The 6471-nt window shown below is 47.7% G+C and overlaps 1 non-coding gene across 1 annotated transcript; it reads right to left on the reverse strand.

The window, feature by feature from the left end:
- Positions 1-2288: 2288 nt before the first annotated feature.
- Trnat-ugu (transfer RNA threonine (anticodon UGU)) lies at positions 2289-2363 on the reverse strand. The gene has a single exon. It is a non-coding gene; the product is annotated as a tRNA-Thr (tRNA).
- Positions 2364-6471: the final 4108 nt, after the last annotated feature.

Below are 6471 nucleotides of genomic sequence, written 5' to 3' on the forward strand. Positions count from 1 at the left end.
AATTCTGCACGTGGCAGGGGTCAAATACAGGAAGTGAAAGGTTGTACAGAAACCAGATGGCAGTTACAAGAGTCAAGGAGCATGAAAGGGAAGCAGTGGTTGGGAAGGGACTGAGACAGGGTTGTAGCCTATCCCTGATCTTGTTCAACCTGTATACAGAGGAAGCAGTAAAGGAAACAAATGAAAAATTGGGAGTTGGAATTAAAATCCTTGGAAAAGAAATAAAAACTTTGAGGTTTGGCAATGACATTGTAATTCTGTTAGAGCCAAGGACCTGGGGTCGCAGTTGAACGGAATGGGCATTGTCTTGAAAGGAGGATATAAGATGAACATCAACAAAAGCAAAACGAGGATAATGGAATGCAGTCTAATTAAATCAGGTGACTCTGAGGGAATTAGATTACGAAATGAAACACTTAAAGTAGTAGATGGGTTTTGCTATTTGGAGAGCAAAATAACTGATGATGGTCGAAGTAGAAAAGATATAACATGTAGACTGGCAATGGCCAGGAAAGCGTTTTTGAAGAAGAGAAATTTGTTGACATCGAGTGTAGATTTAAGTGCCAGGTAGTCTTTTCTGAAAGTTTTCTATGGAGCGTATACATGTATGGAAGTGAAACGTGGGGGATACATAGTTTAAAGAAGAAGAGAACAGAAGATTTCGAAATGTAGTGCTATAGAAGAATGTTGAAGTTTAGATGGGTAGATAACGTAACTAATCAGGAAGTACTGAATAGAATTGGGCAAAAGAGGATTTGTGGCAACAACTTGACTAGAAGAAGGGATTGGTTGGTAGGAAAAGTTCTGAGGCATGAAGGAATCACCAATTTAGTACGGGAGGGAAGCGTGGAAAGTACAGATCGTAGAGGGAGAGTAAGAGATGAATACACTAAGCAGATTCAGAAAGATGTCAAGAGTGTGCCAAGAATTCCACATTTCAGGCACTACATCTCACCAAGGACAACATAGCGCCCGACGGCCTTCACTTAAGACCGAGAGCAGGGGCGTTTGCGTAGAGTTGTTGGTGCTAACAGACAAGCAACACTGCGCGAAATAACGTCAGAAATCAATGTGGGGCTTAAGATGAACGTATCCTCCAGAACAGTGCGGCGAAATTTGGCGTTAATGGGCTATGGCAGCAGACGAACGATGCAAGTACCGAGCGAGGTGGCGCAGTGGTTAGCACACTGGACTCGCATTCGGGAGGACGACGGTTCAATCCCGTCTCCAGCCATCCTGATCTAGGTTTTCCGTGATTTCCCTAAATCGTTTCAGGCAAATGCCGGGATGGTTCCTTTGAAAGGGCACGGCCGATTTCCTTCCCCATCGTTCCCTAACCCGAGCTTGCGCTCCGTCTCTAATGACCTCGTTGTCGACGGGACGTTAAACAACACTAACCTAACCTAACCTAACGATGCAAGTGCCTTTGTTAACAGCACGACGTCGCCTACAGCGCCTCTTCTGGGCTCGTGACCAAATCGGTTGGGCTCTAGACGACTGGAAAACGGAGGCCTGTTCGGATGAGTCACGATGTCTGTTGGCAAGAGCTGGTGGTAGGGTTCAAGTGTGGCACAGACGCCACGAAGCCGTGGACCTGGGCTGTCAATAAGGCACTGTGCAAGCTGGTGGTGGCTTCATAGTGGTGTGAGCTGTGTTTTCACGGAATGGACTGGGTCCTCTGGTCCAGTTGAACCGATCATTGACTTGAAATGGTTACTCATGGACTTAATGTTTCCAAACAACGATGGAATGGTACCGGACTACAGTTGTTCCCCGTTGGTTTGAAGAACATTCTGAACAACTGGAGCGAATGATGTGGCCACCTAGGTCTCCCGACATGAATCCCATCGAACATTTAAGGGACGTAATCGAGAGGTTAGTTCGTGCACAAACACTTCCGCAATTAAGTACGACTATAATGGGATCATGGCTCAATACTTCTGCAGTGGTCTTCTAACGACTTGCCGAGTCGATGCCACGTCGAGTTGCTACTCTAAATACACGGGGGAAAAGGAGTTCCGACAAGATATTGGGAAGTATTCCACGACTTTTGTCATCTCAGTGTAGATGAACTTACCAAAAGAAACAACAACCCGTTCAGGCTGTCGACGAAGGCATATTGTGTCTATCTCTTTCCATGTTTGCATTGCAGCAACTTGGATTATTTAGAATTGCATTATGGGTGTACCTGGTCGCGAGACCAAGTCACTTTCGAAATTAGAATTATATTAATACCTTCAGCTGCTAACGGGCGTTGATATATGTCAACGGGGACAGGTGAAAATGTGTGCCCCGACCGGGACTCAAACCCGGGATCTCCTGCTTACATGGCAGACGCTCTATCCACCTGAGCCACCGAGGGCAAGGAGGATAGCGCGCCCGCACGGACTACCTCGCGCTCGCCTCACATTCTCACCTTGTATGTCCAAACACTACATTAGTAGTGTACCACCCCAACACACTCATTACTCGTGGAATACATTCTTACCAAGTCCCGTAAGTGTTCGAGGAATATGTGTGCATCCGAAAGAACAGGCACCATATCCATACAAGTCACTTTCGGTTACGGTCGGCTGTACGGTGTGCTTCACCGATTAAAAATTACAGGACCATCAGTCGGGCCGGGTGCAGGTGGACTGTTGAGCCTGCCTGAACAGAGGCGGCGAGCAGACTGTACCGGTGGTGGTACTTGCTGGTGGCTGGGCTGGCACTGTTATCTGGCGGCCATCGCCGGCGCCGACTTTCGCCAATGGGCGCGCAGCGGACGCCTGACGGACAGCCGTCCATTCTCTTCTCGTCTCGTCTCGTCTCACCTGGGCCGGTCCCAGACGGACGGATGGAGTAATAACGGGCGGTCGTAAATCGAGAGCGGCGGCCGCTATCGCGCGCGCGGCCGCTTAGCACGTCACACATCACACATCGCGATGCTATCGCCGGCCGGCCGGACCGCGACCCCTCGCCCAAACGCCGTCGAGGCTCCGCCTGGCCCGTTCTGAGCTGGCCGTAGCCTTCTAGCTTCCCGCCGCCGGCGATACTGCTCGGCCGCGTCACGTCGCGCAGCGCGCATGCGCCGAACACGGCCGCCGATACCGAGCCTCCGATCGTACCTACCCGCCTACCCCATCACGACTCGCTCGTTCGGCTAAATGAAAAACAACAGCGACAGCTCGTGTATAAGGAAAACAAACTACGCATTGGGCTCTGAGAAAATAAGGCGTTTCCGAAAGAATGTTGGCATATTTGCTATCTGTTACCAGTTTTAGTTCACAGCTTTGCACGCATACGTCACATACACCGCTATGCAAAACATAAGGACGAGATCGATAAGGTAACATAAAATGTTAACTAGTCGGTGGGAATGATTATAAGTCCGGGAGCATGTTTCCAGTAGTCTCACAGTCGTGCACCGGAGCTGGACGTCAAATGGCATGAGATCACCGTCACTATAAGGACCAATTGGGCTGGCCCCGCAACACGAGGAACGGGAAAACAAAGTGTGCGTCAGTCACCGAGCAGTTACGTGAACCGTGATTTATTTTCAGAGAATATTCTTAAGAATTTATTTTATTTACTAGCGATTCATCAAGAACATTAACACATTTAATCACACTGTGTAAACATGGAAGTAGTTGCCAGGGAGTGACTGATGAAATCATAAGCAAATTCCTTTTAACAAATGGGAATTTTATTCACTTTAATAGTGCCTAAAAGCATTCTTTTTAAAGAAACAGATTTAAAATTATAATCAGAAAGCACTCTGTAAATATCAAAGTTACAATTTATTCAGAGGCAGAAGGATACAAGTTTTGACCGTATGAGCTTTCGGGCAGAGAACCTTGCCGCTCCCTTTTGACACGGCCATAGTTACGACCGCTCACAACAGCCTCTGAAAGACTGCACTGGTGCAAATCTGCAACACACCAGATTATTTTAAACTAAGAGTTTTAACAATTTACAAAAGCACACAAACTATGCATCCCCCGTAGGAGGGATGGAAACGGTACAAAACACTAACAATTAATATATTAACTTTGCACCGAAGGTGCAACTTGATTTTAACTTCTAAGAAAAGTCTTATGGTGAAAGGGTGGCAACTTTATATGCTAAAACGATCATTTAAATAAAAGCCCATGAAATGCAATCTTATATAAAATTCTACAAGGTTGGCCAAACAATAGTTAAGATGCTCTACAGTACACAGATACCGCCTCTCTATATCATAGGCAGTAATATCAAAGTTACCAAAGATCAAAACATATTTCAGGTATTAGGCCGTGACACTCCAAGCAATAAATTCGTTAACACACCAAATCCGACAAACATGACAGAGGCAGTTACTAACGTACGGTAGATTGATAGGGAGATTACCGAAACACTCGAACCGCAGGTTGCTCTAACCCGCTCCTCCTCTACAAGGGAAAAACGGAGCACCCAATTCATAAATTATCACGTTCCCGCGGGTCGGCAAACGGAGAAGAGTGGTGGAACGGCCCCAAAGCAAAACGGCTGGTGAGCTCACCAAGAAAACAAGTAGAATTTAACAAGAGTAAATCAAACAACATATTACCAATCACTTAAACTGCGATTTCTGGCGAAGACCTGGCGCAGCACCCCCAACGCTCTCCCGAACCGTCCGCTGCCAGCCGCTTCAGCGGACGCAGGAAGGCGCGCCGATCTCCCATCTCACGGCGTCGCAGCTCGCACCGGCCAGACTGATGTCGTGGGTTGACTCCTGTTGCTCTCGTGTCGACCGCGAAGTTACTACCCCTCGCTACAGGGCGCGGCCCACTGGTCTCAGGTGGCGACCTCACATGCGCCGACGCTCAAGACGGACAAGTCATCTTGTGTCTCAGTGCGCGACCGACCAACCGATCGATCCAACCGCCAATGACCGTTGCCTGAGCAAACTCGAGCAGATTGGCGGCCTAACGCGCAGACTCAGATGCAGGAACTAAGCCCCGATCGGGCGACCACTCGCGTTTTTTTTTTTCTTTTTGTTTTTTTTTTTTTTTCTTACTGGCGGAGTGGAAAGACTCTCATTTCGCCGGCTTTAAAGGTTGATCCGAACGACAGACATACTAGCGCTCCGAACGACAGACGGACACTAATTGCCTAACAAAAGCGGACGAGAGACAGACTAGCAAGCTGGGGACGAGAGACTGAGCAAGACTGACCGACTGGCGAGCTCATAGTGCCCCTTAAATGCACGTGAACAGGCAGCCTTTCCCCTTTCCCACCAGAGGGAGAGACCAAAGCTGCGACTGCCACAGCGGCGCCACTGCCAGAAACGGAGGGCGACTGCTTCACACTACGCGCTGCGGCGCGCTCTTCAAAACAGCAATTTTTACCACGGCTCATTACGGAGCACTGTCGTGGTGTTCTTCATTATAACGTGGCCCGGAGAAACATCTGGATGACTTCACTCAGGGCACAGTTATCGGGAAACTGTAAACAGACGAAGTGTGGCGTCTGCAGCCCAGGAGTTTGGTACTGACCACAGCATTGTTTCACCTGCATGGGGAGTGCTTCGAATTACAGGCACTGCTGCCCGAAGGAGAGGAGCTAGTTGACCATTGTCAACAACAACAGCACTTGACCGCTGCAATGTACAACACGTAAGAAATTACTCACGTCAAACAGCGGGTGCAATTGCAACGACGTTTATCAGGACTGCAAGACAAGCAATCTTACTCTCTACAGTGGCACGGTGACTACATGAGGGTGAACTCTTTGCCGTTTTGTTCATTCGACATCTGCACATTGGGGGCAACGGTTGCGGTGGTGCCAAGAGCATCGGTGCATTTTTTATGCTGCATTTGGACTACCATTGCCCGCCATCTAAGTTTTGTGCAACGTGTAGTGCTCCACTCAGTCCACTTAGCTGCAACCAACAATTCCCATAGCACTCCTCTTATGCTACGGAGCTGAGACTAGGGGTTCCTTTGCCCATGCAGCTCCACGTGGAGGTGTGACCTCGTATATATATTGTTCTCTTTCTTTGTGTAAATGGCAGCTGTATTATAGTAATAAAACCATTATACATCAGACTGGAGGTACGAAATTATGAAAGAAAAAGTATTGATTTAAGAAGAGCGATAGTGGAAGAATCTACTGCTTACAAGGGAACCTCCCCATCGCACCCCCCTCAGATTTAGTTATAAGTTGACACAGTGGATAGACCTTGACAAACTGAACACACATCAATCGAGAAAACAGGAAGAAGTTGTGTGGAACTATGAAAAAATAAGCAAAATATAAAAATTGAGTAGTCTATGCGCAGTATAGGCAACATGGAGGATAATTCGAGCACAGGAGCGCTGTGGTCCCGTGGTTAGTGTGAGGAGCTGTGGAACGGGAGGACCTTGGTTCAAGTCCTCCCTCGAGTGAAAATTTTAATTTTTTATTTTCATTTTATGTGACAAACTCATATGTTTCCATCAGTTTTTTGGGAGTGATTATCACATCCACAAG

The sequence above is a fragment of the Schistocerca serialis genome, chromosome 8, assembly GCF_023864345.2.
Source record: "Schistocerca serialis cubense isolate TAMUIC-IGC-003099 chromosome 8, iqSchSeri2.2, whole genome shotgun sequence".
Classification (NCBI taxonomy): Eukaryota; Metazoa; Arthropoda; class Insecta; order Orthoptera; family Acrididae; genus Schistocerca; species Schistocerca serialis.